Here is a 22,999-nt window from a genome sequence, read left to right on the forward strand (position 1 = left end):
ACCAAGAGTTGGACACTTAACTTACCGAGCCACTTAGATGCTCCCCCAAAACACTTAATTTTAGACACTGCGAGACAATAAATTATAGGGCAATGTTGCTCCTTAGGAGAAAAATAAATCACTCTAGATCTTTACATTCAGAACTATGTAACAATCTGTAAGAAAAAGCAATTTATGAACTTCTCTACAGGGCAGGAAGAAGCTAGTGCCGATCAAACCAGAATTCTGTACTTTCACAGACCCTTCTTTCCCTCGAGATCTTTCTAAGAGCAGCAAAGGGCCAAGGACCAAAGGCTAACACTGGAATTAAGGAGATAATCATGTGAGATAGATAATGTTTTCATTTACATAAACTAAAAAAACTCAAATTTCCCAAAAAACCCAGTCATTAGGATAAAAACCAGTAACAACGCCAAGCTGTAGCTAGGGCACGAGAGGGGCCAGTGCGGCACGGACCGTCTCTAACAAACACGTCTGTCCTCTCAAGAAGCAATCGCCGCGGTGAGAAGGCCCCCGCTGGCGCCCACTCCTCCCAGGGTGGGGCAGGACTAGCCCCAACGCAGCAGTGTGGGCAGGAAGGACAGTCACTTCTACAGACGTGCTCACTATCTGAAACAACACGAGGGCAGGATCAAGTCATGCCTGTGAGTTTAATACTGAATGGCTCCAGAATCTTCCATTTAAAAATGAGAAAAGAGGGGCACCTGGCTGGCTCGGTTGGAAGAGTATGTGACTCTTGATCTCAGGGTTGGGAGTCTGAGCCCCATGGTGGGTGCAGAGATTACCTGCAATGAATAAATCTTAAAGAGAGAGAGAGAGAAACAAAAGCTCTCCGTGGATACCCCCCACTGGAGCTCCCCCATCTCCTGACCGGACTGTTACAGCAGCTCTCAGCAGCGTCCTCATCCCCACCCCCGCTCCCCTCCAGGGCACGCTACAGGTGCGCCTTCCGAGCGCACAGCCGGACGCGGCACATCATGGTGCCTGAACACCTCATGGGTTTCTTCGCTCCTGTAAGCAGCCCCTAGGCTTGATTCTCTCTGGGGACCTCACTTCCCATCGTCCTTCCCCTCTCTCGGCGCTCAGGCCAGCTCCTCAAGGTGCCGTCTGCGCGGGGCTCCCCTGGCCACAGGACTCGGCAGTGGCGTCCCCGACCTGGACGTGACGGCTACTCTGTTGTCGCAACGTGGCAGACACTTCATCTGAGCAGCTCCCCCACCTGCCGCCCCGTGCTGGGGACCCCGGCCACAGTCATCCTAACAGTCTGCCTCTGCTTTTACTTCATTTAGAGCAGGGGTTGGCAGACACTTTCTGTAAAGGGCCAGATAGTAAATATTTTAGGCTCTGCGGGCCAGATGGTCTCAGAAACTACTAGTCAATCCCGTCACTGTGGGGCAAGCGCCGTCACAGAGAATACGTTGTAAATGAAGGAGTATGGCTGTGTCCCAGCCCGACTTTATTCACAAAAGCAGGCAGCAGGCTGGATCCGGCTTGCGGGCCATGGCTTGCCAAGCCCGGGTTTAGACGGCAGCTATCACAGGGTGCCTCCCGCCTGCGGGCTCCATGTTGGGGACACGGTGTCGAACAGGACAGACAAGCTCCTTCTCCCCCCAGGGCACACATCTTGGTGTGTCTCTCCATCCGTGTGACGGCCTGCCTCTCCCTCTTGGCTGTAAACTCGGACACGGTAAGGGCTGCCGGTTTTTTCCCCTCCAGTTTTTAGCGGAGCAGCTGATGCACCATCGCCAGTGAAATCAAGTTTAGATACAGTCTACATTCAGTCGAAGTGGTAAATGACACTACAAATCTACAGTTTCTTTCGAAGGTAACTTCTAGAACCGGAGGGGTCGATCCAGAGCAATGACATTTTACTTAGAGTGAACTGCTGCGCAGTCAGTCGTGTGCCCGCCTGCTCCACCTGCGCGCTCTCTCCCGGGGTCCTGGAGAAGCTGCGGGCTCCTGGCGACCTCCTGTCCACACGACAGTATCATCTGCGGCCGACATTTAACGTCTGTCCTGCCGTCGCTGGGCACCGCTACCCCTTCCTCCTCCTTTCCCTATGTCAGTTGTTCTGTTTCTTACTTCTGTGGTTCTTCAACATCAAAATAAAGTAGGTCCCCAAATATTAATTCAGGGGCAGTGTGCAGAAAGAAGAAGTGCTTAAAATGTAAAAAAAAAGCAAACAGAAGGTATTCTTGTGTTTATTCTACCATTTAAAAGCCCTCTTTCCCCGGGCACGTTTCAGTTATTTCTCTGAAAATCAAGAATGAAAAAAAAAGACAAAGCCAGGCACTATACAGCACGCTGAGCTACTGGTCACTGTCAGAAACAATTCCAAGGTAGCGCACCCTATCATTTTCCTTTCCGAGTGTGGAGGTGGGGTCAGCAAGCACAGACGGGGGCGCCTGGCTGTCTTGGCTTGAAGAGCGTGCGACTCCTCATCTTGGGGGTGTGACCTTGAGCCCCATGCTGGGCTCAGCGATTACTAAACAACTAAAACTTAAAAATAAATATAGAGGGGTGCCTGGGTGGCTCAGTGGGTTAAGCCTCTGCCTTTGGCTCAGGTCATGGTCTCAGGGTCTTGGGATTGAGCCCCACATCCGGCTCTCTGCTCAGCGGGGAGCCTGCTTCCTCCTCTCTCTCTGCCTGCCTCTCTGCCTACTTGTGATCTTTGCCTGTCAAATAAGTAAATAAAAAATCTTTAAAAAAAATAATAAATATAGAGACAATTCAGCTGCTATCAAGAGCATTATTTGGGTCAACTGGTCAAATTTAAATGTATTACATTTAATATTAGATAATAGGATTATACCAAAGTTAAATTTCCTAATTTGTCTTTTATATAACCATACTACAACTGTACATCTTTGTATACAGGTGTATATTAAGAGTTATGGTATCTGCAATTTATTTTCAAAGGCTGCCCCCAACAAAATAAACAAACGAGCACACTTGTGGGACGAGACCCATGCAGGATGACCAATAGGAAGCCCAGATCACATACAGCAAAGATTAGTAAAGCATCCCTCCTGTATTTTTTGTTAAAAATAAAAGTTCTCATTTCCTATACATTAGCAAGTTTGGAACACCCAGCCCCTGTCAGAGATACCGGAGTTATCTTTTTTTTTTTTTCTTTTTAAAGATTTTAGTTATTTGTTTGTCAGAGCAAGCGCAGGAGCTCAAGGAGAGCAGAGCAGAGCAGGAGAAGCGGGAGGCAGAGGGAGAAGCAGGCTCCCAGGGAGCCTGATGTGGGACTGAATCCCACACCCTGTGATCATGACCTGAGCAGAAGGCAGATGCTTCACGGATGGAGCCGCCCAGGCGTCCTGATAACAGAGTTACCTCTGACAGAAAGCCAACTGCTTTGCCAGGAGACAACCCATTTAGTCCCCCCTCCCCAGACACCAGCACTGCTAAGGCCATTAGGCCTTTGAAAACACAACTGAGCCCACACGAGCGGTCTCTGGCACAGAACACACAGGGCAAGAAGGAATGAGCGCGGCCCTCAGACAGTCCTTCCTGCCATGAAACCACCCCCCGCCTCCCCCATCCCCCGCAGGAGACCACAGCATGCCTGTGTATGACACCTGGGACCCAGAACTGGGGGACCAGCAGAAGATACACACATCAAGCTGTAGAATTAATATTAGAATGTCAGAATTCCTTCCTTACTTTTTATATTGAAAAATAAATATAAATGCTAATTTTTCTCTAGTCCCCACTTTGGTGGCCGTAGTTGAGGCTAAGATGGCAATGATAATGTAATCCGAAGGCCCTGCTGTGGGAGATGGGGAGATGGCATGACATTCAGGCGGCAGAATTCACCGGACCTGGTGATAGATGGGACATGTGAGGAGCAGGTGGGGAGGATTCAAGAGGGATGCCCAGATCTGGGGTTTGGGCCCTGAGTGGATGGTCGCTCCAACCACTGAGCTCGGGAGTACTGGGGTGACAGTTCTGGGAAGGGAGGGCTGGGGAGAGGAGGTGATGGGTGCACACAGGGCCATGTGAGTCTGGGTGGTTGTATGACACCCAAGCAGATCTGCTCCAAGGTCCTGGGAGGAATGAGCCAGAAGCTCAGATGTGAGGGTTTCAGCTCCTGAGCACAGGGTATGCCCGTCCCCTCCGATCTGTGTGTGGACTAGCCCAGCACTGCAGGTGCTTTATCTAGATCCTTAAAAGGCCCTTACTGCCACTCCGGTCTCCTCTCTAGGCCTGTCACCCTCCTCGACACCCCAGTCAAGTGGGAGCGGTATCTAACAGGCGCCGAGAAATCTGGACACTGTTACTGAGCAGTACCTTTTCCTCAAAATCAAGAACACGTCTGCAAGTGGTGAGGGCCAGGAGACAAGTGCTCGGAACTCAGAGGTGAGGTGAAGGCTCTAGAACTTGCGATGAACAGTGGGGAGGGGCAAAAGGGAGCAAGACTAGGGGAGAAGAGCAAAAGGACGGGAGAGATGAAAGCAGATGAAGAAATGTCTCAGTAAAGGAGTTCTGCTGAACGCCTGTGCTCTGGCAAGGCGGCGACAAAGGGGAGGTGACACTGCTACCAGGGGGTCCCAAGAAGCTTGGTCCTCACCGCTGCACGGAAATGCCTGTGTCCACTTTGAAACAAGGGCTTCTGTCCTCCAGACCGCAAAGACTGGCGATCCTTATACATGGAACTCTTCAGAAGGGCTGAAAATGAGGCTAACTGGGTAATTTGCTGCTCTTTTATCAATGGTTTATTACTTACTCTGTAAGCTACTAAATCTAGGTTTCTATTTAAATGTTTTCAGTTGTAACGAAACAGTGGGTAAGGAAAAAAGTGAGAGAGACAGTTACTATGATGGTTCTCCTCGGGATTAAACTCTCAGACCTCCAGTACTTTCAGTACTTCTGTGGGCACTGCTCAGATACAGAGAAACCAAAAAGCTACAGATGAACAGTAAAACTTCTTCAGCGCGTGGTGCTGTACTTCTGATTTTGGGCCCTACCAGTAAGTTCTTAGTGCCCCAGGAACGCTCTTTGCAAAGAGAACCCCAGGCCACAGTCAAGACAGGCGTGACCCAAGCAGGCTCCGCTCCATGCCTCAGTTTTTCCTTAGTCCCCTTCTTTCACTTGTATCTTGTTTTGTCATTTGTTTTTCCTGCTCAAGAAGTTTAACAATGAGAAACAGTCGTGTCCTATCACTCTAGTATTTAAAAATGTAATCGTTTGAGGGGCACCTGGGGGCCTCAGTTGGTTAAGCGTCTGCCTTTGGCTCAGGTCCTGATCAGGGGCCCCTGCTCAGCAGGAAGCCTGCCTCTCCCTCTCTATCCGCCTGCCCCTGCTTGTGTGCTCTCTCTCTCTCTCAAATAAATACATCAGTAAAATCTTTAAAAAATAATAGTTTGAACATAAAAATGTATTTGAAACCTCGAAAGGTCTCAACAGCTAAAGCAGAAAGTTGTGATTTTAATGCAATGGCGATGGCTTTCAGAAACGGGCTCAAGTGGGTTTGGAAGCGCCGCTCAGCACAGGCGTCTTAGCGCCGTGGCAGACACCGCCCACGCAACGGAACCGGACAGCAGAGCCGATGCCGCCAGCACACAGAGGTGTTAACCCCAGAGCCGCTGTGGAAGATTAGGGCTGCATCCACTCCCCGCTGTCTCCTCCCCACTCAGACTCCTTTCAGGTCTTCCGTGGGTCTCTGAGGGGCACGGTTTGAGCAGCTCTGTTCCAGGGAACCCCACCTCCCCCTCCTCACCGTCACCACCAGCCTCATCACCGTCACCACTGCCACACCCGTCACCACCGCCACCTCCCACCATCACAACATATTCTGATAGGAGAATTTATTCCAAAAATGACAATTTCAAAATCATTATTGTTTTTATGTTTAAGGCACACCACTCTTCCTAAGAGAACATTATGACTCTGACACTATTTGAAGAACACACTTTGCATTAACCAAAGTCTCTTGACTGTGTTATCAACTCACCAGTCCCCGTTTTAGTCCTAGTCTAAAAGAGAACCATGGGGGAAAATTTTTGTGAAATGACTTATTTGCAGGAGCAAGCACTCCGAAATGAATGAAAACTCTGAAATAAACCAAGACTGAATTCCCATACAACTGCTCTAGATTCTCCTGCACAACCCAGGAGCTCTGAAAGGCTAAAACCCATACCGGTGATACGCAACCAGTCCGGGAGAGTTTACAAAACGGGGCTGTCCTATCTATCAGGCGTGACACGACACTTTGAAATCCTGAAGTATCTCCACCACAATGCATCAACTGAACTCTAACAAAATTATGTCCATTTTACAGATGGGGAAACAGAGGCTCAGAGACGTCAAACTCAGAAAAGGTGTTACTAACTAATAAGCAGTAAGGACCGGACTGAAAGCTGCGTCTAGTGCTCCTTCCGCTCTGCCATTCTACTATCAAAATAATCCCCCCCCCAAGAAAGCCTTAAAAAGAAAAAAGTAATGAGGTTTGTGTATTATGTTAAATTCTCTTTTCTTCTGCTACTTAAATGGTCTACACATTCTAAAAACAGGTATCTCTAAAAAAATCTAAGTAACATAACCGTCTTAAGTGATTAATTTAAAAAGATTACACAATAGCATGATTTAAAGAGAAAAGCTTTTTTTTTCAAGTTCCAAAATGTTACCATATAGAGATTAAATTTTCAAGGAAAAGTATTTAACAAAGAGCTTCCAGAAGCTGGAGTAGGCAAAATTTTAACGAGGTATCAAATTCGTCTGACAGGGCCGTGCGGACAGGGCTTGCACGGAACTGCGCAGGCTGCTGAATTAGCACCAACAGCAACCCGAGCGCACAGCTCATTCTTTGCACCCACCAGCCCTGGACTGAACTGACGAAACAGCAAAGCAAACATTATACAAAGTGGTTCCAAATACTTTGCCCTAGTTGAGATGCGTCTCCTAACACTAACCAATAACACAAGTTTCCTGCCACTTCTTTCAAGAAGCAGGATAAATGTTAACAACTGTTTTCAGCTTCTGAGAAGCAAAGATGCCTCCCCTTCCACTGCGTTTCTCGCGTGCGAGAACCTCGCGGAGAAAGCGAGAAAGCGCTTTGAATTCCGAACTGCAAGGCGGGACAGACTCTAGACATTGCATCTGTCAACCTCCACAAACCCAAGGAATTATGAAACACGGGCGGGAGCCAAGGCTTGCTGGAAACAATACTCCGAGAGCGTACACGGACTCCGAATTGCGGCCTGTGCTCTCTGCAGAGCAGCAGGGGACGAGCTTGCTTCCTCCAGGTTAAGAGCCTATCGGCGGCGCTGCCACAGAACCGAGGGGCAGAAGGCGCTGCTTGGCGCCTGGGGAGGGCGCGCCGGGAGCTCGCGAGGCGAGGGAGAGCGGCGGTCACCATCCCGGTCGCGGCCACGGTCGCCGCAGCGGCGACGGAGGGGCCGCCCCGCGCTGGCCGGCCGCTCCTTTCCAAGACGCCATTTTATCCAGGCGGAGCCACGGCCGGGGGCCCCGGGCCGCAGAGCCCCAGCCCCAGCCCCAGCCCCCGCCGCGGCCGCCGCGCTCCCTCTCCTGCTCTAGCCGCCGGGGGTGGGGTATCTGCGGGCAGGGGCCGCCCGAGGCCCGGGAAGACGCTACCTGGCGAGCCGGCCGGGACGCGCAGCTCCACCATGTCGGCCGCGCGCCGCAGGAGCCTCCCGCTGGGGCGCCGCCAGCGGACTCCCCCGCCGGCCGGGGCCCCGGCAACCTGCGGGCGCCCGCGGGGCAGGGGCCAGCCGTGCCCTTTCCGCTCGGGAAGGTGTCCGATTCATCCCCTTCAGCGAGGGGGAGGCGTCCACTGAGGGGATCTGGAAGCTCTGATTATCTAATTGCAGCTGACACTAAACCGATCTTCTTCCTCTTTAAATTCTTTCGACTGTCACCAACGTTTGCACTTCAGGACCAGCTACAGGGAGCACCAGGGCCCCTCTTCTGCTGTCCTGACAGTCGGCCGGAAGAAGAACGCAGTGCCCGGCCGCATGCAGATAGCGGCCGCGGCCGCTCTTCCACGCTCCGCCTTTGCTGCACATTCCTCCTTCCTTCTTGCTTTTCCTCAACAACCCTGCAACATTTGGCACACCAACACTGGCGATAATATTCTAAACGAGCCCCATATGTAAACTGGCAAGTGTCCAACTTCTTAATTACTTTCCTGCCTCTATCTAAAAAAGATCTAAGTAGCAAACACCAGCTACTGCATGTGAAGCAAAGCCTCTGTTTATAAATGTTCGAAGCCGCCACCAAAACAATACATTGTTCTGCCTTCAGCACAATGAAAAAGAGGTTTGGTCTGTTTTTTGTTTTTTTTTTTTTTTTTGAAGATAAAAGCTCTCAAGTGTTTGGAGCTAGAGCTATGCAGCAGACTTGCAAGAACATAGTCTGCCTAGAAAACCACATGACAAAATGACGTTTTTCTGGAACTGGAGCCGTGTGACACCGCATCGATACAGCACCACTTCTCTTACCAGCTGTGTCTGCCAGCCGGCTAAATGAGCTCCCTTCCAAATGCATACATGAATTAAAAAATCCATTTTCCCCTGCATTTTTTTTTTTTTAGAAGGCCAGGGTTTTACTTCAGGACAAATAAATACGGAACCTGGACTGGGACTGGGCGGAACCCTGTCCTCTCCGCCTCATTCTGCAGGAGCCCCCTCCACCCCTGACAACTCGTGCGAACGTCATCACTGCCAGTGAGGGAAGACCTGAGACCCAGCACAAGTTCCACCAGTTCCCGACCACAGATCCTGCTCCAGCTCCGTATGGCAAAGCACAATGTCAGTCACCGCGAGGTTAATAACGTTCCTCCGTTTGTAACTGCTCTGGAGAGACGACAGCAGCCACTGGACATTCTCAACGCACCTACCGCCAGTTCATGCCACAGAGCAAGCGATACTGCAGAGCAACAGGGTGTGGGTGGGGAAAGGGAAGTACTCCCAGCTAGAACAGCTGGGTCAGGAGGGGCGCCGGGGTGACTCAGCCAGTCAACCCCCTGACTCTTGACCTCAGCTCAGGTTTTGATCTTAGGGTTGTGAGTTCAAGCCCTGCGTGGGGCTCCATGCCAGGTATGGAGCCTACTTCAAAATAAATAAACAAAAAGAATAGCTGGGCCAGGAGATAGGACCACCTAAAATTTTTTATAAATTCTACCCACTGCCCTCCCCAGCGGCCGGACTGGTTACCTCCCCACCTGCAACAAATCAGAGCTGCCCCTTCCCAGGCCCTCAGCAGTCTGGCAGAGTGTTCGTTCTGGGGTCTTGCTGTGAAGCACCTGGGCCCAGCACACGGAAAACACTCAGTCCAAGGTCCCGCTGCTATTTCAAGACTGTCAAGCAGGGCCGTCTGGTAAGTGAAAACCCGTGCATCTCTCGTTTTCATTTTAGTTTTCCCTGGTCACAAATAATACTAGCTCCCAACCAGTTTAGTAGCTTTAGGATCTGGAGATGGTCTGCGTCACCTCCGACAGTTCCCATGTTTGTCTCGTGTACGGTCTTCTAGCACCGTGTTGACAGAAGCCACCGCGTGCCCAGCAGTTCGGGAGGCCGGGCCGTGCTAACCGAAGCCTGGGCGGGCGCATGTGCGTGTGTGCGCGCATGTTCCCGGGTCCCTCCAGTGCATCCTATCTCATCAATTTATCGGTTTACTCTCACGCCAGTAAGTTTTTGTGCTACTTTATTGCTTCACTGAGTAATACAAACAGCTCCCTTCCCAGCCCCCTCCTCCTCCTGTGCCCCCGTCACACCAAACCACCTTCACCACCCTCGCAGGCTCCTCCGTCACCTGCCTTTCCCAGCTAACCCAAAACTCAGCTCAGGTCGCCTCCATGGGAGCAGCCCCTGTCCTTGGTCTGGGTTAATGGGCACGTGGCCCCCCACAGTTATCTTTTAGTGGCCCCCAGCCCACTTCGGCATGACTATTATCCTATTATCCCCATACTTGGTAGGCATTCAATAAACATTTTGCCCAGTGACTTAATGCAGATATGCTTGAAGAGACAACATGGGGGTGCCTGGGTGCCTCAACTGGCTGGGTGACTGCCTTCAGCTCAGGTTATGATCCTGGAGGCCCGGGATCAAGTCCTGCATCGGGCTCCCTGCTTCTCCCTCTGACCCTCCCCACTCTCGTGCTCTCTCTCAAATAAATAAATAAGATCTTTGGGGCGCCTGGGTGGCTCAGTGGGTTAAAGCCTCTGCCTTCGGCTCAGGTCATGATTCCAGGATCCTGGCATCGAGCTCTCTGCTCAGCAGGGAGCCAGCTTCCTCCTCTCTCTCTACTTGTGATCTCTGTCTGTCAAATAAATAAAATCTTAAAAAAAAAAAAAATATCTTTAAAAAAAAAAAAAGAGAGAGACAACACGGTTCTGGCAGGTTAGCCTCTCCTCCGTCAGAGGTGTGTGGTTGCCGCCTAGGCATTCTGATGGAGTCACCAGAGCAAAGACAGTGCGAAAGTATTAAGCTCGTGTATCAGCTTGTCAAAAACTGGCAAAAACTGGCACTGTGATGTTCCCATATGAACAAGTTTGACAGATTACTGTAAATTACAAGGTGAATCACAACAAAATTTAACAAGAGCCAGACTGATCTACTGACTTAACACCCTTTTCCAAAGCATGTGGGACATAAAGGAAAGAAGGAATACAGGAGTGACTCTCTCCGTACTCTACCACTACCTTATGTGACAGTAGAGAAAATGGATCTACACTCGCTGGGCTAAAACGAGTATGACTTCAGTTTTCAATTCTTTTCCACACATTCCTGTTTCTACACCTCCACTGTTCCCTGGTGAGTGCTTTCCGTATACTGGGGTGGACAAGATTACTTTCCCTTACTCTCGCAAACCCTGTGACAGTCCCCTGCAGAGGAAGGAGACAGTAAGGCAGCCTAGCCCTCAGATGAGGGGGAACCAGGATGCTCCTTAATTTCAGCAGGTTTGTACTACACAACTTCTCAAAGCTATGACGAAGGTGATTCAAAGTCCACTGACTCCTTCCAGGCATGTTTAACCTTCTTTGCTCTTTGCCAATCAAACTAAACCTTTACGGGGTGTGTGTGTGTGTGTGTGTGTGTGTGTGCGTGCACATACTGAACAGGAAGAGCTGTAACAACCCTGCTTCTTTCAGGACTCATCCCATTGCTACATGATGAGTTGGCAGGACCACATCAGGGTTCCCATCAAATGCTGCTGGTGGGGGACGTTCAGGTTCTCTTGAAATCTGTCTTGCCTTCCTAGTTCCTGCGGCACAAAGTCTCGCTTTCTCTGCCTGGCCGTCAGAACAGCCTTGCCTAGTCAACATTTTCCCTTCTATTCCACTTGGCCTACTTTCCATTCTACCAGCACCGCTTCCTTGCCACAAATACGTCACAAATAGGCTAGGCTCAGTGTCATCTGTCCCCGAACATGCACGCCCCCGTGGGCTCCCCCTTCCACTCTGTCCCAGTCACCCGGCCCCACCCCACGAAGCCCCTTCCACTCTCTGCTCCTCCTGCAGGAAGATGCTCGGGCTACAGACCCATCGTCCCCTTCAGTGCGCACTGTGCGGCCTAAGTTGTTTGCTGATCAACTGTAAGCGTCTCAGCTCTTAATTACGTTGAAAGTACCCTATAAAGAAAGTGTCACACTTTCCTAGGGTGCGAGCAGACCAGTGGGCTGGAAGGAGCTCTGCCCTGGGGGCGGGGGGCGGGGCAGTCCTGTCTGCTACAGCACCGGACAAACCCCCAGCTAGGACTTCACTCTCATCCAAAATCAGAGGTCTGAACCTCTCAGGACCTCTAACCGCTAAGATCTCTGCCCTTTAATTTCTGAGTCAGTCACTGAAAATGAGACTTTGGCAGCAGGAACAGGGAGGCAGGACAGGTTTCAAGAGAACCTGAATCAGTTAGAAAGGCTCATCTGGCCATGATACCAGCAACTGCTGGGAAAGAGATGAACCTGGTATAAAATGAAGACTTTTGTTTGGGAGCCAAAAATCAATCATTTATTTTATTAAGATAATACAGATTCATTCCATTTTCTGAGATGTTTATATAGAAAATGCTGATTTAGTCCCCCCCCATATATATATTTTAAACTATGACAAACTAGAAATAGCTTTCCAGAGGATATTTACAGAGGCAAATATTATAATAAAGAATATTATTTTCAATCCCCAAATTTGAAGCAATTCCTTATTTTCTACTTCTCTAAGAATGTCCTGATAATGTCTTGCACCAACAGCATTTGATGGGAACCCTGATGTGGTCCTGCCAACTTATCAACAATGGGATAAGGCCTGAAAAAAGCAGGGTTGTTACAGTTCTTTTCCAGTTTTTCAAAATAAGCATCTGAAGTTAAAACACCAAGCTATTTAGGGATGACTGCATACTGTTGTCTGTGTTAAGATTTTCCTGAGGACCATGTTTCAGTGTAGAAAGTAACTGTGTTTGATATGGTGAAGCAGACAAGACCATATTCTTGGTCAATGATTATATTCAATAATTTATTTTTCTTCCTTTTTTTTTTAAGATTTTATTTATTTATTTGACAGAGAGAGATCACAAGGAGGCAGAGAGGCAGGCAGAGAGAGAGGAAGGGAAGCAGGCTCCCCGCTGAGCAGAGAGCCCGATGAGGGGCTCGATCCCAGGACCCCGGGATCATGACCTGAGCTGAAGGCAGAGGCTTTAACCCACTGAGCCACCCAGGAGCCCTCTTCCTTGCTTTTTGCTGACAACCAATGACCTACAACCCCTGTACCAGGAATTTAGCAGATCAGAGTCGAGACTATTTGAAGAAACATGGCCAAGGTGTCTAAAAATATTTGTTTCAAATATACAGCAAAGTCAGAGTTTTGAGAAATACTGCTTGCTATTAATACTCTGAAGCCATGTGGCATTATTCTCCATGTTAGAAAGCAGCACATGAAAGAAAATATCAATATTTTCTTGATATTGGCAGGTTTCTTTTAGATCCCAATCTCATGTAAGAAGCCTCCTTGCTTCTCTAGTTCCAGGCCTGAGTCTCACTGCCATCAGCAAATACGGTGTCCAAGCTAGTCACCAATGCTGATCGTAAAATCATTCAAAATGGAACGATTTAAGAAAAGAACAGAGAAACACAGCTGTTGAATACATGTATTTTGCTCCCTATCAAAACTTTCTCTCACACTTTGGTAAAGAAATTCTTTAGAGTATGAGTCCATCAGTAAGGTCAAGCAGATGGGAAAAGGGGATAGAGGACGGCTGCCAGCAGGCCAGGAGCTGCAAAGTCAATGTAGAAGTGGTCATTTCTCTCGGGAATGAAAGAGAAAGCCAGAGTCCGACTGCAGGCCAGGAGGCCAGCAAAAAGCAGGCAGATCGGAAGCCCAGCCACGCAGGGGCTGAGCAGGAGATCCGGCAGGCTTGGTTCCACGTGTCTGAACAAGTCACAGTGACCCAGCACCCACTCCCGCTCAAACGCTGTGACCTCCCTGAGAGAGCGCAGGCCCAGTCACGGGCCGACCTCGGAAACGGACAGGAAGGTTAAGGGTTCCCGCTGCAGGGCTCGACAGCAACTGCCCTGACAGACGCACATGGGCTCTTGTGCAGACCTCTAGTTTCGGGTAAGAACCAGACTTCGCTGAAGGAGCTCATGCCAGTGGAGAATAGATAAGAAACAATATACACAAGGAGGAGGAAACAGAACTGAACTTCACAATTCAACTGGGGGCACCTGGGTGGCTCAGTCAGTTAAGCATCTGCTTTTGTCTCAGGTCATGATCTTGGGAGTCCTGGGATCGAGTCCCCGACATCGGGCTCCCTGCTCAGTGGGGAGCCTACTTTTCCCTCTCCCTCTGCCCCTCCCCCTGCTTATGCTCTCTCTCTAATAAATAAATAAAATCTCTTAAAAAAAATCAACTGAACTGAATCTATCCACCATCTAGCTAGCTAGTTCACTCCATTAGATGCATATAATGAATATGGACCACAATACGTCTGTCGGTATCACTGGAGAGCAAAGTCGACAACAGCACGCCACCTGTCAGATAAAAAGAACCATCCTCATCTGTGTGTTCTTACCTGGCTGGAGCTTACTGGGGTGCTGCTGTGCTCCGGCTCCGGGGAGGGGAGGAGGGCTTACCCCTGTGGGCCCAGCCCCCTGGGTCGGGCTCACACCGGCCAGAGCCCCCGTGGGCAGCGGCTGCCCTCTCTTTAACAGCTGCTTCTGTTCTTGCTGGCGGAAGCGGGGAGGCACCTCGCGGGGCAGGTAACGGGAGGCGGCCGGCTGCTGGCTGCCGGCAGGCGCACGTTTGCCATTGCTGCTGCCGGACAGAGTGCTGGTGCAAGGGCTGGTGCTGGTCCCGGCGGGCTGGGGCTGGCTTGAGCAGGCCTTAGTAGGTTCTGGCACTGTACGGAATGACACAACAAGGACCCAAAACTTTAGGAACGCTCCTTAAAACCCAACCCCAACCAAAGAAAACGAAACAAAAACAAAAAACCGAGAAAGAAATGATAACACAGTGCTCCGAAAACAGAAACGGACTCAAGTCCAGAGGTTCAGGTTTGAGACCCAGTTTTCTTAGAAACGGAGTGCAATTCTGAGCTGCGGGTTTTGGGCCGCAGTCCCCTGCTCTGTAGAATGGGGGACTCGGCGAGTCTAGAGTAGTTGGCAGTGGTTTACGCTTCAGCTTGCATCAGACTTGACCCAACAAGTTCCCAAGGTGCCGGATCTGATGCCGGCAGTCCCTGAAGCACACTTTGAGAACCACTGCTCTTGGCCGGTGTTTTCTCAAATGACAGGATCTTAGAGGCTCATCCATCTATACGTGTATTTTGTTCTGTTTTAATTCTGAGGACAACACATACACGGACACGCACACGCGCCCCCCCCCAGCACAGCATGGTGCTGCCGCGATCATCAGGACCAGCCCACGCCCTCACACGCTCGCTGGCAAATACAGACGGGCGAACTTGCGTATGATGCTCACAAACTAGAGAGCCGGACTGCCATCTGAGTGTCGCATCAGCAAGAGTCCCGCAGTAATTCAGCAGCAAGAGGGCGCAGCAGAGCGGAGGGGCAGGCCTGAGAGTGCTGCGTTACTACCAATAAGCCAAATGCAAAGACGAGTGACCTGCATTCACAAGGGAGCCCAGACACATGAAATGCAAAGAATCTGAGCCTCAAAAGCCGTTCTCATCTTGAATTTGAAACATGAACATCCAGGACGTTACATCAACCTTTTTTTTTTTTTTTTAAAGGATTTTATTTATTTGAGAGAGAGACAGCACATGAGTGGGTGGCGGGGGTTTGTCAGAGGGAGAGAAAGAAGCAGACTCTGCGGAGCAGGGAGCCCGATGCAGGGCTCAGTCCCAGGACCCCAGGATCATGACTGAGCCAAAGGCAGATGCTTAATCAATTGAACCACCCAGGTGCCCCCCAAAGAATGACTTATTTATTTGAGGTGGCAGGGGGGTGGGAGAGAGAATCTCAGACAGACTCCACACTGAGTGTGGAGCTCAATGTGGGGCTTGATCTCACAACCCTGAGGTCACGACCCGAGCCAAAATCAAGAGCTGAATGCTCGGTCAACTGTGCCACCCAAGTGCCCCTGCCTTGTTTGGGGAAAAAAAGGTTTTTTTCTACTTAATTTGTAAATGTCTTTACACTAAATGAGTGTATCTATGTTAAAAGTGTTAAGTAACAGTGGGGCGCCTGGGTGGCTCAGCGGCTCCTGATCTCAGGGTCCTGGGATAGAGCCCCACGTCAGGCTCTCTGCTCAGCAGGGAGCCTGCTTCCTCCTCTCTCTCTGTCTGCCTCTCTGCCTGCTTGTGATTAGTAAACAAATAAAATCTGTGTCAAATAAATAATATAAAATAAATGCCAAATAAATAAATAAATAAGTCAAATAAACAAGTAACATCTTTATTTAAAAAAGTGTAACTAACATTATAAAAGTATTTCCAGTCCCTCCTGGGGGAACACAAAATGTTACTGCTGGCCTTGACATTACCCGTTTCACATGGCCTGAGTTTCTCGTCCGCCAGCATGGGCTCTGCCATGCTCCTGTGGCCCTGTACTATCTCACAGACGACGTCTGCAAGGCCTCAGCCCACTGTTCTTCTGTCGCCCTGCCCGGCAAACCCTTAACCCTAGATAAAGCCACTGTGTACTCTCTCTACCCCTGACTCAGATCATAGACTTGTGGTCTGCTGTCACTGTGAGTTTGTGTCCCTGACCCAGGGCACGCTCAGTGCTTCCTGGCCATTCTACCATTTCCTGGGCCTGCTGGGATCCACCGCTGTCAACGAGTCACTCATAGACTTTCACTCTGGAGCCGCTAGTGCCTTTATTTCCTCCTCCTCAGAAGAGGAACTATAACTTTACTTTCCAGAAGGAATAAAAGCCATTAGGCAAAACCTTCAAGTTTCTGCCACTCCAATACATGAGCATCAAACCGTTCTCTGAACCATGCTTGTGAACTCCGATCTGTGGGGAATGCTGTATTTTACCAGTTCTGAGACTTCCATTTCCTCATAAGTTAATCGCATTTACATCAGGATGTGTCCTACCGTCGATGACATGCCAGTAGGTTGGCAGTGTTTTCTCTTGGTGTATGAATACGGTACAGCTCACAATCAAGGGCTTCGGGGAGGAAACGCAAACAGCAAGGTGCTGTGCTCCGGGGACTCCATCTCGGGGACTGTGCGTGCCCTGGGTCTTCAGCCCGTGACACTCTCCAGAGCCGAAACAAAGGCCCAAAGCTTGAGAGTGAGGCTTCGATTATTTCTTTGTTTTATAAACACAAGCATGCAAGACAATCTAGCCACTTGGGCTTCTGTGGAGAGCAGATGTAAGCACATCTGCAACTTCTAACTTGCCGGGGGGTTGTGTGGCCGCTCTCCGCAAGCCCCTCCTCGTCAGGATTCAGACACGCACAATCTCCATTTCCTTCAAAGACAGCAACAACTACTGCCCTCCGAGACCAGGAATTCCCCTGCAGCTACCTCCTGATTTGCTGCCTCTTCTCCTGTCGAACTTCTTAAAGGGCCTGCTGTAACTGCCTCTCACGGCGTCCTCACCGTCCCTTTGCCTTCCTCCAGCCCTCCTTTTCTAGACTCACCTGCTGACTCCACCATGCCCACACTCTCCTCAGGGACCGCTGTTCTCCCCTCTTCTATCCAACTACCATGTCTCATCAATTCTCATACACAGCTCTGCACACGTTAATACTTCTGAAATCGAGATATCTTATAATTAACGACGTATATATCAGGTTAACTGGCAGTATTTGTTCTAAGTGGTACATGAAATGATGCATAATTGGTAATATATCAGATTCAGTAAAACATGGTGATTCCTAGCCATTCTTTAAATTATCAGATTAAATGTCACTTCCCCTCAGTCCCCCCTGCCGGCTCCCCCACCTTCCCACCGCCCTGTACGCACGCCGGCACTCAGCACTGCACACCGCTTTCTAGGCGGCCGTCTCCCCGTGAGGCCGCAGTGGATGTCACCATAGTGCCTGGCCCACAGTAAGCGCTCAACAAACGTGCAAGGGCTTGACTTTTTCTCAAACACACATTCTGAAGTTAAAGTGAAATGCAGAAATAGCAAAATATAAAGAAAGTAACTGGAAAAGCAGAAAAAATACTAGACTGGAAAACTGAGGGCCTGGATTCCAGGCTAGCGCCCACTGATCACATGCACGGTGCCAGTCCAGAGGTTTCCCTGCAGCTCGGTCTCCTCATCGGGAAATGAAAGGCTGAGACCACTGACTCCCGGAGGTTCCTTCCAACTCCGAATGCCTAGGATTTTCGAAGGGAAGAATAAAGGATGTGGCACGTGGTTTTAGCTCTGTGACGGCTGGCCCTTCCCAGCACACTGAGCGCCTCCTACATGTTCTGCCTCTCTCTGTTCTGTTTCCCTGGCCTGGCTACAGACGTGGCACATTTTTTATGATTTACTTAGATTTGATGGTTATTCACCTTTAACTCAAAGGCACAGGAAATGAACATCAGTTCTAGCTTTCCTTTAAAAAAAAAAAAAAGTTATAAAACCTATTATAGGTTGATTTTTTTAAAAAGATTTTATTTATTTATTTGACAGAGAGAGATCACAAGGAGACAGAGAGGCAGGCAGAGAGAGAAAGGGAAGCAGGATCCCTGCTGAGCAGAGAGCCCGATGCGGGACTCGATCCCAGGACCCTGGTATCATGACCTGAGCCGAAGACAGCGACTTAACCCACTGAGCCACCCAGGCACCCGAGGTTGATTTTTTTTTTAGTTAAAAAAATTTTTAAAAAAAGATTTTATTTGACAGAGAGAGAGAGATAGATCACATGTAGGCAGAGAGGCAGTCAGAGAGATGGGAGGAAGCAGACTCCCCGCTGAGTTAGGAGCCTGAAGCGGGGCTCGATGCCAGGACCCTGAGATCATGACCCGAGCCAAAGGCAAAGGCTTAACCCACTGAGCCACCCAGGCACCCCTACAGGTTGATTTTTAAACATAGAGGCTTTCAAGTATATATTTTTTTCTGACATTGGCCTACAGCTAATTAAAACAGCAGAAATTCCTAAGTATTTACCCCAATGAGTTGAAGATTTCTATCCACACAAACCTTCACAGACATGTTTAGAGCAGTTTTATTTCTAGTTGTCCAAAATGGGAAGCCACCGAGATGTCCTTCTCTAGGTGATGGGTAAAGGAACTGGTACATCCATACAATGGAGAATTATGTTGAAAAGAAATGCGCTATCAAGACCTAACCAGAAATGAAGGAATCTCACATGCATACTGCTAAGTCAAAGAAGCCAGTATGAAAAGGCTTCATAGTCTATGATTCCTACTACAGAACACTGTGGAAAAGGCAGAACTATGGAGACAGTAAAACTCTCAGCAGCTGACAAGGGTGTGGGGAGGAAGGGAGGCAGAGGCAGAGCACAGGGGGTGTTCAGGGCAGTAAACCGCTATGATACTTTAATTGCAGATATATGATACCAGCATTTGTCAAACTCCTTAGAACTGTATAACACAAAGTTAACTCGCATGTAAACAGTGGACTTCGGTTAATAATAATGTACCAATAGTGGTTCATTGATTCAACAAAAGCCCCACGCCAAGGCCAAAGTTGGTAAGAGGAGAAACTGAGGATGCGTTAGGGGTAGGGAGAGGAAGCACTGTGGGAACTCTATACTTCCTGCTCAGTCTTTCCATAAACCAGAAACTGCTCTAAAAACAATGGCTATGAAGTTGGTGGGAACGCAAACTGGTGCAGCCTCTGTGGAAGAGTATGGATATTCCTAAAAAAGATTAAAACTAGGGGCACTTGGGTAGTTCAGCTAGTTCAGCGCTGGACTCTGATTTTAGGTCATGATCTCGGGGTGGTGAGATTGAGCGCCGTGTTGGATTCTGCACTGGGCACAGAGCCTGCTTAAGATTCTCTCTCCACACCCCTTCTCCCTCTCTCTAAAATAATAAATAAATAAAGTAAAAATAGAAGGACCACATGATCTAGTAATTCCACTAGAATTACTTCTTTGGGATTTACCCAAAGAAAATGAAAGCACTGCCTTGAAAAGATAATATGAACCCTTAGGTTTACTGCAGCATTATTTACAATAGCCGAGATAAGGAAGCACCCCAAGTGTTCACTGATAAATGAACAGATAAAGAAGATGTGGCACACCCGCCCCCAAGCACCACTCCCACCAGTGGAAGAGTCAGAAAAAAAAAACACCACATGATTTCACTCTCATATGGAATTTAAGAAACAAAATAAATGGGGGGCACCTGGGTGGCTCAGTGGGTTAAAGCCTCTGCCTTCGGCTCAGGTCATGATCCCAGGGTCGTGGGATCGAGCCCCGCATCGGGCTCTCTGCTCGGTGGGGAGCCTGCTTCCTCCTCTCTCTCTGCCTGCCTCTCTGCCTGCTTGTGATCTCTGTCTGTCAAATAAATAAATAAAATCTTAAAAAAAAAAAAAAAAAGAAACAAAATAATTGAGCAAAGAAATAAAAAAGAGATAAATAAAAAACCAGACTCTTAAATACAGAACACACACTGGAGGTTCCCGGAGGGGTGGGGGTGGGAGACGGCCGAGACAGGTAAAAGGGATTCAAGTACACTTGGCATGATGAGCACTGAGTAAGCTATGGAACTGCTGAGTCAGATACTGCACACCTGAAATGAACAGAACGCTAATTATACTTTGATTAAAAAAAAAAAAAAAACCACACCTCCAAATCTATTAATTAAAGCAAACTTGCTGTCTCTTTCACAATAGCAACTTTCCAGTACAACTTTGCAAATGGAACTGAGAGCAAGGCAGAAGTACATCTGTCTGGGAAATACCACCACTGAATTTATTTAAAAAATAAAAATGATTTAAAAAGTGATTAAAAATGATTTAAAAGTGATTTAAAAAATAAAAAAATAAAAAAATACGTGATTAGTATGGGGGCACCAGGGTGGCTCAGTCAGCTAAGTTCCGACTCTTATTTTGGCTTGGGTCATGATCTTGGGGTCATGGGACTGAACCCCAAGTTGGTCTCTGCACTCAGCGTGGAGTCTGCTTGTGATTCTCTTTCCCCTGCCCCTCCCCCAGCTCACACTCTCTCTAAATAAATAGAATCTTTTCTTGAAAAATAAAAATAGGTGATCAGCATGACATCATTTCACTTTATTACACATTTTAACATATCTGGCGCAAAGGTCTTCCTCAAGACCTAGCCATTGCTTCTTAAAAGCCCAGAATATGAACGCAACTGGTTCTTGTACTACGAAATTCAAAAGCAGCAGCTGAAAAAAAAAAAAAGGAGGAAGAGGAGGAGAAGGAGTAGCAGGGAGGACAGAATAAGTAAAGAGAACTATTACTAAGCTATAGAGTTCTACCTACCCTTACGATGAAAATCCCTCCTCTTTTGTAGTAACTAACACTGGAGGCAGGCCAACTACCATCAGAGTCAAGTACTTCCGTCTGTCACCCAGCCTTCTCAAAGAACGGAAATGCAGAAAACCTGCCTGAACTCAAAACCTGATGGAAACAACCAGCAAGGAAATCACCCTGTGCCGTCCTGCTCTGCACAGACACCCGGGGGCCCAGGCGAGCTGACCAAGACACACCGGCAGCCTCGTCTCCGAGAGCCAGCCCGCTGCCACTACACCGCTGTTATCTTTTCAAAAAGAAGGGAGGACAAACACAGGGCTGTTTTTCTTCAAAATATTTAGAGACAAAAGAATTTGTGCTCCAGAAACGAAGAAGTCTCCTATAGTAAAGGAATGCTATCAGTCACTGTTCTGTAGAAGTACAATAAAGGAGTGTTATCAACAGGTAACTGCTTTGGACATAAAGCACCAAAGCTAAGAAATCTGAATATGGAATATTCCACTTTCCTAGTGTTATCTGCACTACACGATGTGTGGTCATGGTCACGTTTAGAGCCTCATTTTAAGAGTCAAAGAATCCCAAACCAGTCTCCCCTCTGAAGGGGGAGAGCTGTGTAGGGCAGGAGTCAGAACAGGTGAACTAAAGGTTTCCCACATTTCTGAAAGGTCAGGAAAGAACAATGAGGAATATATGACAGAGACCATACAAGGCCAGCAAAGTCTAAAACAGGTGCTGTCTGGGCCTTTGTAGAAAAAGTCTGAAGGAACGCGAAGAGCAGCCTGCCTCATCAGAGTGATGAGCTGGAAGGAACCAAGAATTCTGACCCTACCGAACTGTGTCTCTGGCCTCTTTTATGAGGCAGCGATAAAGCTTCTCTGGTCAACCATGTTCTTCAGATCTTTGAAAACTAGCAGCTAACTCACATAATCTCCACTGATAAGTGCAGTATCTCAAAATTTGATCTGCTCATATAATATAGATAAACCAAATGGGCAGTTTCTGACCAGCCATCCACTTTCTTCAGACACAAACTTCTTGATCTCTCGCCACCCAAAGAAAGAGTGGGATATCCCAGTCATCGTGACGCAGCTCTTCTATCAGCTATCCCTCACTTAACCGAGGCTCACAGACGAGTCTATCCTACACATCACTGTTTTAACAGAGCAGAACTCAGCCAGGCTGTGGGAATTTCAGCTTGATTTTATTTAGGGACCATCAACAAGTCACTGCCTTAGAGAACACGAAGACAGCAGCTACGTAATAACTTCCGTGTGGGGGCACTCTCCTGGACCTCTCCTCTCCCCAGGAAAACGCTCCCCTCTCCTTTCAAATAACAGGGACACCTGCTGGGGAAAAGGCAGATATGAAACCACCCTCTGAGAAACCGAGGCTGCTTCAAAATGATTTTCTGCTTTCAGTTACAATTTTCAAAGGGCCTGGTCACAACAGGGCCCACACAGCTTCTAAATTCCTACTACTGGGGCGCCTGGGTGGCTCAGTGGGTTAAGCCTCTGCCTTTGGCTCAGGTCATGATCTCAGGGTCCTGGGATCGAGCCCCGCATTGGGTTCCCTGCTCAGCAGGGAGCCTGCTTCTCCCTCTCCAGCTCCCCTGTGCTTGTGTTCCCGCTCTCGCTGTCTCTGTCATAAATAAATAAATTCTTAAAGAAGAAAGAAAGAAAGAAACAAACAAACAAACAAACAAACCCTGGTACCAGCTAGCTCCCTCCACGTATGACGTGGATGGACATTCCTAGAGCCAGCCGCTGTTCCGGGCAGGGGCAACAGAAAAGGCAGACTCCCGCCTCGGAGCCCACGTCTCAGCAGGGCAAGAAGGAAAGAACAGGCCGCACAGTGAGACACGAGCTGCAGCGGTTAGATGCTCTGGGAGCCCGGGAAAGCAGGGCACGGTGAGTCAGGGGTCAAACCCCCGTGGGCTGGCTTTCTCTGCCTCACATGCCGGCCCCTCCCCGGTGTGTTTGTACCCTCACGTCCCCTCTCCATATTTATTCAGGTCATATTTAAGGGACGCCAATTTTGTGCCAGACACCGGGTATACACCGTGGAAAACATACAGTTCCCTGTCCTTGTAGTTTATAATCCAGTAAGAGATTATGATTTCAGAACTAACAACTACTTGTCGTGGTAAGCATGACAGGCAACTAGTTCC

At 48.8% G+C, this 22,999-nt stretch overlaps 1 protein-coding gene across 2 annotated transcripts in view; it reads right to left on the reverse strand.

The window, feature by feature from the left end:
• TNRC6C (trinucleotide repeat containing adaptor 6C) overlaps positions 1-22,999 on the reverse strand; it is a 94,915-nt gene that overhangs the window by 59,166 nt on the left and 12,750 nt on the right. For both annotated transcript variants that reach the window (XM_044247339.1, XM_044247338.1), the window contains one exon: positions 14,031-14,357. The gene's annotated coding sequence lies outside the window, so the exon portion shown is untranslated. Of the gene's footprint in view, positions 1-14,030; positions 14,358-22,999 lie in introns of those variants that run through there.

This window comes from Neovison vison, chromosome 5 (genome assembly GCF_020171115.1).
Source record: "Neovison vison isolate M4711 chromosome 5, ASM_NN_V1, whole genome shotgun sequence".
Taxonomy (NCBI): Eukaryota; Metazoa; Chordata; class Mammalia; order Carnivora; family Mustelidae; genus Neogale; species Neogale vison.